We start from the raw sequence: 12,153 nt of genomic DNA on the forward strand, positions 1-12,153 counted from the left end.
AATTGTTCATGCAAAGACAAGTCCAGCCAAGTTGAGGATGATGCTTTAAATATGAAAGTTTGTCAACAATTGTTATTATATTATATACATATATTAATTGTGCAGGGAGACACACATTTCCCTTCCCTCATTTCCCCTTCTTCCGTTGACCCTGAAGTAAGAGTGATAAAATGTATTTAGCATATTGATAAACTCCCAGATGCAAGCAGGCCCATTAAGGTGGTAGGGAACTGGGCTGAGCAGAGACCTCTCAGGTCCTTCCGGTAGGACTCCCCTTCCTCTTTTCCCATGTTCTTAAGTGATAACAGCCACAGCCAATGTTCACGCTTCATTTCATTTCATTATCGCATCCCATTCGCCTCATCGCCTCAGTTCCCAGGCTACCCTTTCATCTCAGCATGCAGGCAATCACTCATAGACAGCAACCATAATGGGGGGCTTCTAATTCAAGGTTTGTGAAACCAAATTACTGTCCTCCCAAACAATTTACAAGAGAAAAAATGCTCTGCACAACTACACATGTAGGCACACTAGATGCAAATTATTTCATGCCTCGTACTCTTCACATATGGTTTTGCGTTATCATCTTACATGCATACAGTGGCAAGAAAAAGTAATATGTGAACCCTTTGGAATGACCTGGATTTCTGAATGAATTGGTCATAACATTTGATCTGATCTTCATCTAAGTCACAACGATAGACAAAGACAGTGTGATTAAACTAACCCACACACAATTCTACGTTTTCATGTCTTTATTGAACCCACCGTGTAAACATTCACAGTGCAGGGTGGGGAAAGTATGTGAACCCTTAGATGTAATAACTGGTTGACTCTCCTTTAGCAGAAATAACCTCAACCAAACATTTTCTGTAGTTGAGGATCAGACCTGCACAACAGTCAGGAGGAATTTTGGACCATTCCTCTTTACAAAACTGTTTCAGTTCAGCAATATTTTTGGGATGTCTGGGGTGAACCACTCTCTTGAGGTCAAACCACAGCATATCAATCGGGTTGAGGTCAGGACTCTGACTGGGCCACTCCAGAAGGCGTATTTTCTTCTGTTGAAGCCATTCTGTTGTTGATTTACTTCTGTGTTTTGGGTCGTTGTCCTGTTGCATTACTCAACTTCTGTTGAGCTTCAATTGGCGGACATTACATTCTCCTGCAAAATGTCTTGATGAACTTAATTAATTTAATAAATTGTTTTGTCAATGATAGCAAGCTGTCCAGGCCCTGAGGCAGCAAAGCAGTTTCAAACCATGATATTCCCTTCACCATACTCTACAGTTGGGATAAGGTTTTGATGTTGGTGTGAAGTGCCTTTTTTTCTCAACACATAGTGTTTTGTGTTTCTTCCAAACAACTCAACTTCAGTTTAATCTGTCCACAGACAGCTGTGGCTTCTTCCCTGGTGTCCTCCCATGAACAACAGTCTTATTTTGTGTTTTACGTACCGTAGACTCGTCAACAGAGATGTTAGCATGTTCCATAGATTTCTGTAAATCTTCAGCTGACACTCCAGGATTCTTCTAAACCTTGTTGAGCATTCTGTGCTGTGCTCTTGCAGTCAGCTTTGCAGGATGGCAACTCAGAAATCCAGGTCATTCCAAAGGGTTCACATACGTTTTCTTGCCACTGTATGTGCATAATGATTATATGCAAACATTTTTATCTTGATGATAATGATGATGACGATTATGATGATTTTCACACAAATCGTCCATTAAAATCAAGCCATGGATTATGCAAATGCTCGAGTTACTCATATCTCAACTAAAGACTTATAACTAAAGGTGGTCTTTGCCTGTTTGCATGGTCTGAGACCAAAAGAAAATGAGGAAAAACATCAGTGGGTAAAAGGGGTAACCTGTGAAGGTCACCGCTTCCTTGGCCCCCATATCTCATAATTTTGAGGTTTCATTGAATGTCACCTGGTCAGATGGAGCTTGGGTTGCTTTTCCCACACCGGAGCTTAGAAGACGAATGGTGTAGAGTTGTGATCAATAACACTTAGCCTAGCAGACCATACTGCTCCTTGTCCTCTAATTTTCTGTTGACCTTGACTTCATCCAACCTGGAAATTGTAGCTGCCATAAAAATTTATCTCTCAATAACAATTATTTTCTTCTTCACAGGGCGGCATGGACTCCAGGTTACTCAGTGGGAATCTGCTGTGTGTGCAGGTTTTCATTTCAACCAACCACTCTGATTTCAACAAGGTTAAATTAAATGGCCATAGTTGGACTACTTGAAGTATTACCAGTAGCTATTTGAAAGCTTCCAGGTGTTTTAATTTGAAACGCTATCAAAGACATATTGTGAGTCAGACTGTTGCCCTTAACCAATTATACTTACTAATTAGTGTCTAATTGATGCTCAGAAGGAATAAAACTCATTATACCCAAACATGGACTCTGTAAATGACTGTCTTTGGTTCATAGGACAATAACATAAATAAAGAATACTGAAGCATCATCCTCAGTGGCGATTTTAGCATGTATATCTTGGTGGGGCAAAGTCTAACTATATTTTAGATGCATGGTAGCAAAGCGACTACAAAACCCAACACAACACTAAACTATATATTAAATGGACTATATAACGGTGACAAACGGTACCCACAAACTGTTAGGGCTTACACAAAGCTGTCCCAACAGCAGAGTCCCAGCACCATACCACTGTTACACCTGGCAATCAGCGGAGCCTTGTCTGGCAGCGAAACAGTTCATTCAGCCTCATTTACTGCCATAAAAAAAATAGCTGATATGGCTAACTTGCTTAAACAAATTTGGTTTCTACTGACAATCGAGATGTACAAACTATGACATAAGGGGACGACAAGCGGATAAGAGGCCATCCGTAATTTCAATTAAGACATTAATGAGCGAGCTACGACGGACATAGTCAATATAACTATTTGATCAGCACTTTTGAAATGCACTGTGACAGAATTCAGAACATTGGCTGTTCTTACAGTATTCTCCCTGTACACCAAGTCAGAACCGTAGGATAAATAAACGGGGCATGTAAGCAGACAATGAAAGTGCTTACAATATTCAATGATGACATTTCTATAAAACAGGCTATAGGCTAAATGTGCACCACCAAGTCAGAAGAGTAGGCTAAATTATACGGGGAAAAGGGACCAAATTATTAGGATGAGGCACATGGGATACTAACACCGTACTACACAACATACACTTAGTATTACTTTCTTAACTACAGTATACATATCTCTCTGGCATGCTTTATGCAGCAGCAAACAATACATTTTTGGACTCACCTTGTTGTGCTGTGCTCACTTGAACAGGAAAGGGGCGCGGCGGACCTTCGTGGGCAAATTTTGTCATCAAACTTGTTCCAAGTTTGGAATTCCGAGTTGGATGACGGTTCAAAATGTATTTTTGCAGTCGGAGCTCGTTCTTTATCGAGTTCCCAGTTATATTGAACTCACTGAAGTCTGAGATTTCCCTATTTCTGAGTTTCCAGTTGTTTTGAAAGCGATAGAAGTCATGCTGGATTGACAGTATGGCCTATGTTAAATGTTTATAATTTTAAGTTTGGAAAAGAGACCCTTAAACCCACTTGGACCACACATCCACTCCACTGAATAGCAGGCTAGTGATTGCTTTGCAATGTTTACGCTTAGCCACTGATTCCTTACAAACCACTCATTGTTGAATTTGCAATTTCCAACTTGTTGCGCAAATTTTTAAGTCCAATGGCTCATCGGCTCATCTGCTTTTTTCAGCTAAACAGATGGGGCTCAACTGGTTGTTCTGTGCCCCAACTGCCCTGAATGACTGGTCGCCACTGAATGTACTGTATATGTGACCGATCGCCTCGATTCGGTCTTATGTAGCAGAATTTGAAATTCTGTTTTTTACATTGGATAAAATTAGAGACTCTTAGCTAGAAAATAGTATATAATTGTCATGCCCTGATCTGTTTCACCTGTCCTTGTGCTTGTCTTCACCCCCTCCAGGTGTCGCCCATCTTCCCCACTTATCCTCTGGGTATTTATACCTGTGTTTTCTGTCTGTGCCAATTCGTCTTGTTTGTCAAACTTACCAGCGTTTGTCCTGTCAACGCCTGTCTTTTCCCACCCTCTCTTTTTTTTCTCGTCCTCATGGTTTTTGACCCTTGCCTGTCCTCACCCTGTACCCGCCTGCCTACTCTGTCTTTCCCTGACCCTGCCTGCCATCCTGTACCTTTGCTTCACCTCTGAATTAATGAACTCTGTCCCTGACTTTGAGCCTGCCTGACCGTCCTGTACTTTTGCTCCTACTCTGGATTATCAACCCCTGCCTTCCCTGACCTGTCGTTTGCCTGCCCCTGTGATTACAATAAACATTGTTACTTCACACAGTCTGCACTTGGGTCTTACCTTGATTCCTGATAACCACAACTGTTGAAAAACAATGGGAAAGTAATTCTGCTTTGACAGTTGATAAACTTGTAACTCCAGTATGTGTACCAAATGGCTTTTGGTCAGTCCATTTGCTGAACAAAGTGATTAGTTTAGTAAACAACCAAAGATTTTAAGACTAAAAGTGGGGAAAGTAGTAGCCTACAATAAGGAACATTTCAGGTAAAAATACACTTTATATAGTCCTTGGCCTGTATCCTAATCTGACTTTAGTGCAGGTCATGTTGTTCTTCACATTACTGTCTCTGGTAAACACACACTATATCACATAAAATAAAAAGTTGATTTGTCACATGCAGAAGATTCAGGCGTAAACAGTGCATTGAAATGGTTGCATAGTAGCAATATCAAAAACAGAAAGTGTCCAGATGTATAAAGTATTTTATACATTTTGTGTAATATTAGATGATGCTTACCTGACACACTTGTCTAAATTGATGGGTTATGTGAAACAAATGCTATAACCATCCCCCAGCCACATCTAGCTAAGTGAATGGGTCAGTATTGTCTAGACATGTACACATCTTATTGAAATACAATAGATGGCCATAATCACCCCCAGACACACCTGGCTAACTTGATGGGTCATGTAATCATCTCGAAAAATGTTTTGTATAGACATAGTCTTTTGTTTTTACATGTAGCTAGCTAGACAATGAACCCAACTCATACTACTACAAACCAATACTAACAGTCATAGCTTTAGTATGAATATGCTGGAAGCTTCGTACATCAGCTGATATCTCAAAGTGCTGTACAGAAACCCAGCCTAAAACCCCAAACAGCAAGCAATGCAGGTGTAGAAGCACGGTGGCTAGGAAAAACTCACTAGAAAGGCCAAAACCTAGGAAGAAAGAGAGGAACCAGGCTATGTGGTGTGGCCAGTCCTCTTCTGGCTGTGCCGGGTAGAGATTATAACAGAACATGGTCAAGATGTTCAAATGTTCAAAAATGACCAGCATTGTCAAATAATAATAATCACAGGCAGAACAGTTGCGACTGGAGCAGCAGCACGGCCAGGTGGACTGGGGATAGCAAGGAGTCATGTCAGGTAGTCCTGAGGCATGGTCCTAGGGCTCAGGTCCTCAGAGAGAGAGAGAATTAGAGAGAGCATACTTAAATTCACACAGGACACCGGATAGGACAGAAGTACTTCAGATATAACAAACTAACCCTGGAGCCCTAGTAAACCAGTGACTCAGCCCCTGTAATAGGGTTAGATGCAGAGGATCCCAGTGGAAAGAGGGGAACCGGCCAGGCAGAGACAGCAAGGGCGGTTCGTTGCTCCAGAGCCTTTCCGTTCACCTTCACACTCCTGGGCCAGACTACACTCAATCATATGACCCACTGAAGAGATGAGTCTTCTGAAGAGATGAGTCTTCAGTAAACACTTAAAGGTTGACCGAGTTTGCGTCTCTCACATGGGTAGGCAGACCATTCCATAAAAATTGAGCTCTATAGGAGAAAGCCCTGCCTCCAGCTGTTTGCTTAGAAATTCTAGGAACAATTAGGAGGCCTGCGTCTTGTGACCGTAGCGTACGTGTAGGTATATACGACAGGACCAAATCAGAGAGATAGGTAGGAGCAAGCCCATGTAATGCTTTGTAGGTTAGCAGTAAAACCTTGAAATCAGCCCTTGCCTTGACAGGAAGCCAGTGTAGGGAGGCTAGCACTGGAGTAATGTGATCACATTTTTGGGTTCTAGTCAGGATTCTAGCAGCCGTATTTAGCACGAACTGAAGTTTATTTAGTGCTTTATCCGGGTAGCCGGAAAGTAGAGCACTGCAGTAGTCTAACCTAGAAGTGACAAAAGCATGGATACATTTTTCTGCATCGTTTTTGGACAGAAAGTTTCAGATTTTTGCAATGTTACGTAGATGGAAAAAAGCTGTCCTTGAAACAGTCTTGATATGTTCTTCAAAAGAGAGATCATACACGTAACGATAGCTAGCTTGCCAGCATGGCAACATTCTCTAGATAACAGTACGGCATGTCCAGCCCATCCATTATCTCAGCCAATCATGGCTAGCGGGAAGGTTCCTGGCTTTTTCCGTGGCTAAACCAACTACGATCGTAATTTAACAGTTGTATTTGTATTTACGGATGGAATACAAGTTTGTTAGTAATGAATGTTTACGTTCAAATGCCTCTCCTGTGAAGTAGTGACGTGTGACATACGCCTAGTTTCCTGAAATGAGTCACATATTATAATTCAGGAGAGATTCAAATAAAGAAAATGATAAATTATTATTAAAAATACATGAAAGCTTTCACTTTTAACCCTCCAATTATAACTTTTTTATTACACTGGGCCTTTAAATTGCCTCATCAAAGTTTTAGTGGATGTAGTAGTGCAAAAGTAGTTGATCAAATCAAATCAAATCAAATTTATTTATATAGCCCTTCGTACATCAGCTGATATCTCAAAGTGCTGTACAGAAACCCAGCCTAAAACCCCAAACAGCAAGCAATGCAGGTGTAGAAGCACGGTGGCTAGGAAAAACTCCCTAGAAAGGCCAATACCTAGGAAGAAACCTAGAGAGGAACCAGGCTATGTGGGGTGGCCAGTCCTCTTCTGGCTGTGCCGGGTGGAGATTATAACAGAACATGGCCAAGATGTTCAAATGTTCATAAATGACCAGCATGGTCGAATAATAATAAGGCAGAACAGTTGAAACTGGAGCAGCAGCACAGTCAGGTGGAAGTTGAAACTGGAGCAGCAGCATGGCCAGGTGGACTGGGGACAGCAAGGAGTCATCATGTCAGGTAGTCCTGGGGCATGGTCCTAGGGCTCAGGTCAGTTGAAACTGGAACAGCAGCATGGCCAGGTGGACTGGGGACAGCAAGGAGTCATCATGTCAGGTAGTCCTGGGGCATGGTCCTAGGGCTCAGGTCCTCCGAGAGAGAGAAAGAAAGAGAGAAGGAGAGAATTAGAGAACGCACACTTAGATTCACACAGGACACCGAATAGGACAGGAGAAGTACTCCAGATATAACAAACTGACCCCAGCCCCCCGACACATAAACTACTGCAGCATAAATACTGGAGGCTGAGACAGGAGGGGTCAGGAGACACTGTGGCCCCATCCGAGGACACCCCCGGACAGGGCCAAACAGGAAGGATATAACCCCACCCACTTTGCCAAAGCACAGCCCCCACACCACTAGAGGGATATCTTCAACCACCAACTTACCATCCTGAGACAAGGCTGAGTATAGCCCACAAAGATCTCCGCCACGGCACAACCCAAGGGGGGGGCGCCAACCCAGACAGGATGACCACAACAGTGAATCAACCCACTCAGGTGACGCACCCCCTCCAGGGACGGCATGAGAGAGCCCCAGCAAGCCAGTGACTCAGCCCCTGTAATAGGGTTAGAGGCAGAGAATCCCGGTGGAAAGAGGGGAACCGGCCAGGCAGAGACAGCAAGGGCGGTTCGTTGCTCCAGAGCCTTTCCGTTCACCTTCCCACTCCTGGGCCAGACTACACTCAATCATATGACCCACTGAAGAGATGAGTCTTCAGTAAAGACTTAAAGGTTGAGACCGAGTTTGCGTCTCTGACATGGGTAGGCAGACCGTTCCATAAAAATGGAGCTCTATAGGAGAAAGCCCTGCCTCCAGCTGTTTGCTTAGAAATTCTAGGGACAATTAGGAGGCCTGCGTCTTGTGACCGTAGCGTACGTGTAGGTATGTACGGCAGGACCAAATCAGAGAGATAGGTAGGAGCAAGCCCATGTAATGCTTTGTAGGTTAGCAGTAAAACCTTGAAATCAGCCCTTGCTTTGGAAGCCAGTGTAGAGAGGCTAGCACTGGAGTAATATGATCAAATTTTTGGGTTCTAGTCAGGATTCTAGCAGCCGTATTTAGCACTAACTGAAGTTTATTTAGTGCTTTATCCGGGTAGCCGGAAAATAGAGCATTGCAGTAGTCTAACCTAGAAGTGACAAAAGCATGGATTAATTTTTCTGCATCATTTTTGGACAGAAAGTTTCAGATTTTTGCAATGTTACGTAGATGGAAAAAAGCTGTCCTCGAAATGGTCTTGATATGTTCTTCAAAAGAGAGATCAGGGTCCAGAGTAACGCCGAGGTCCTTCAGTTTTATTTGAGACGACTGTACAACCATTAAGATTAATTGTCAGATTCAACAGAAGATCTCTTTGTTTCTTGGGACCTAGAACAAGCATCTCTGTTTTGTCCGAGTTTAATAGTAGAAAGTTTGCAGCCATCCACTTCCTTATGTCTGAAACACATGCTTCTAGCGAGGGCATTGATGGATGTAGTTATCTTCCATTGGCAGAAAAGGTACGACTGAAAGTCCAGTGAAATTGATCTGGCACCCAGTGACGGACATTGCATGAGTCAACTTATTAAAGGAGACATCCAATCCCTCCACCTGACCCCTACCAAGCTCCTAGCAGTGTTTCTTACAGCAGTCACTGCCACTAGTCTAATGGCATAAGGCATTGCACAGTAGGACCTTGCTAGGCCTTCACATTTTGTCATAGCAGAGTCCGCCTCAGACCACTGCATACAAGGAGCCAGTTTAACTTAAACATGGTTCACTCCAGGGTGGTATGGACATTCAGAATGGATAAAGACTGCAAAATAGACTGATTGAAAGAAATACTGATCATGTGGATGTCTGAGGATCTTGAACAAAAATAACTTTACTTTTAACAGACACAGCTGTGTGATTTATAAGGACATTTCAGTTAAGGTAGACCTGAGGAGAAAGGACAAGGCTTTTACAGTTAGGTCTTCAAAATAGTGCATAAGCCTTACACATTTGCTCCAATTCATAGCCAACACTTGGCTACTGTTTAAGTACATCAGTCGGTGTGAAATTTGCTCCACTTTACTGGGGCAGGCTAATTATTCATGTGCTGTCATAATTGCATCAAAGCATGCAGCCTCGACCTCCCAGTACTCCTTAAGTACACTCCAGCCATTTTAATTTAACAGTCAGCTTCACACTCTGTCTGGGCATTGGGTGGCATGCTAACTAACTATTATGGATTACAACTTTTGGAACAGCTACTTTGAAACCAATTGTTTTTTGGTGATTTGATTTCGAATTGAAGCTGAGTATTCATACATTGAAATGAGGAGCTAGAAGAGAGGCAAGACAACCTCGCATAGCTATGGAAATGTGAAAACCTAAGCAATGCTATTGTATAGATCTGTTTGGCCATGTTTTTCCTCATAAATCACTTGGATTAGGAGAGAGATGTCATCCATGTCAAGGCCTTACTGTACATTCTAGTAATAACCATGCCTGTAAAATTTGTCTTGAGTTGTTTTTGTGCTTCTCATAGCAGCATGAGGAGATTGTGCAGAGGGACAGAATTCGATTGCAGGGCACTGTTTCCTCCATCCCCAAGTTCATGCTCTGCTGAAGATAACTAATTTCAAGCCACACCGAATCAAATCCATTAAAACTGAATCAAAACCTGTCCATATCAGACAAAGAGAGAGAACTAAAACATTCCGTTTGTGAACCCCTCTGGCCTGAAAATGAGAATAATACCCCAATTCAGTGAACTGCAGATAAAGGTTTAATGTGTATGCAGAATTAGAGGTGATTAATGCATGGAAATTGACACACATGCCTGTTTGTTAGTGAAATTGTATGGACATCCTAAAGTTGTTCTCATAGTGGACATAACTGACCTGTTCACATGTTACACAAGATATACAGTATGCTTTTGTCATTGTTGAAAGAACCCACTGCCCGCTCGTCGTCCCGTCGCCAAGTTCGCTACCACCCCACCCCCAACCAGTCAGTTGGTTGCGTCTGTTGGTCTGCCCTGTACAGAGCTCGCACCTGCTTGGTGTTGCCTGTTTCCCAGGCTGCCCTGTACACGATTGCGGGCGCCCAGTATCCAAACATGCATTGCCTGAGATATGGTCACCAGTCGAGTATGTGTAGCAAGCTACTTAGTTTAAATATCAACAGTACTGCAACAGCAGCTGCAGCATAACATTTGATTAACACCTGATAACATCAATATTCGGTCTGGTTGCCTGATAGCCTCCGCACAGCAACTTGAGGCATAAAGACATAAAAAGAAGTGGCTGCCTCTACGACCCTCCGACACAAGTCAATCCCTTCTTCAGTCGGGAGTTGCACATGTGTGTCAGGACAGCAGCAGCACTGGTAGACGTAGTCTAGACTCTAGTTAGCCACCACATAATAAAAAGCCACTAGCCATCTAACTATATATCATGAGTTAGAAGATTATGAATATAATATTTAAAAGCATTGTAGATACATCACAATCAAGTAAAATAAAATCATCAACATCAGTGATCACATGATAGCCCATCCCTTTTCCCAATGTCATGTCTTTAGGAGGCACTGTAACTACGCTCTTAGAAAAAAAGGGTTCCAAAGGGTTCTTCGGCTGTCCCCATAGGAGAACCCTTTTTGTTTCCAGGTAGGGGGACAGAAGGTGTGCCAGTGGGTGCCCTTTTTTCATTTTGAGCATCTGCCCCTGTAAGGCCTGTGCAAGGCATTGTTGAGCGCTGGAAGTTTGAACAGTTCAGTGAACTTCCAAATGACTGAGATTCGCACTGTAGGTTACTTTTAAACATCAGCAACAAACTGTTTCTTCAACGGGATCTACTTTTAAGTTGTATGGTCTGATGGTTGAGTCTTTTTATTCCGAATAAATGGACAGTGCATTAATAAAAATTTGACAGATACAGAATTGATGAACGCCATTGATTGGCCCTTATAGTAGTAAATCTATTCTAGACTGATTGAAGCAATGACACTCGTCTAGTGGGTCACACTCACATTACAGTAGTAAAAAGTTATTATTTCATAAGGATTGCAAAGGTCTCAAAATGTTTCTAATCTACATGTAGTCACATCCCTTTCATCACTGAATACTCAATGATTGTGATCACACATTTCATGAAATGAAAAAGTTAAAAAGGTGAGGACGCAGATGGAAGTCAAGACGATCAATTGAAAATCACGACCTGACCCTGTTGTCTAGCCTATTCTATTCCGGAATCTCACCAGGAAAAACACATGCACCCAAAGGCGACCTCTAACAGTCCTTGTCCATTGCCATAGCCCTACACTACTGGTAATGCTTTTGATCTTTGCTTTTTCAAGTCATTCACATAACAAAGGAAGCCCTTTGTTCTCAGTAGGGGGTTCCCCACAGGGAAACAGATTGAAACCGGTTTGCATCACTCCTCGTTGTTCCACTTCCAGGAACCCGAGGCACTGTCATCCACTCAGACTCACCTTGTCACACCCTGATCTGTTTCACCTGTCCTCGTTATTGTCTCCACCCCCTCCAGGTGTCGCTTGTTTTCCACATTGTATCCCTGAGTTTCCTGTCTCTCTGTGCCAGTATGTCTAAGCCTACCAGCATTTTTTCCAGTTTTCCTGCTTTGCCTTTTCTCCTTTTTCTAGTCCTCCAGGTTTTGACCCTTGCCTGTTCTTGACTCTGTACCAGCATGCCTGACCATTCTGCCTGCCCTGACCTCGAGCCTGCCTGCCACTCAGTACCTCCTGGACTCTGATCTGGTTATAACCTTTTGCCTGTCCACGACCATTCACTTGCCTATTCCCTTTGGATTTATTAAACATCTTAAACTCCAACCATCTACCTCCTGTGTCTGCATTTGGGTCTCGCCTAGTGTCATGATACACCTAGCCGTCATGGTAATTAAAGGTATTGGGTTAGTAGCAGATTC

The sequence above is a fragment of the Oncorhynchus kisutch genome, linkage group LG2, assembly GCF_002021735.2.
Source record: "Oncorhynchus kisutch isolate 150728-3 linkage group LG2, Okis_V2, whole genome shotgun sequence".
NCBI lineage: Eukaryota > Metazoa > Chordata > Actinopteri > Salmoniformes > Salmonidae > Oncorhynchus > Oncorhynchus kisutch.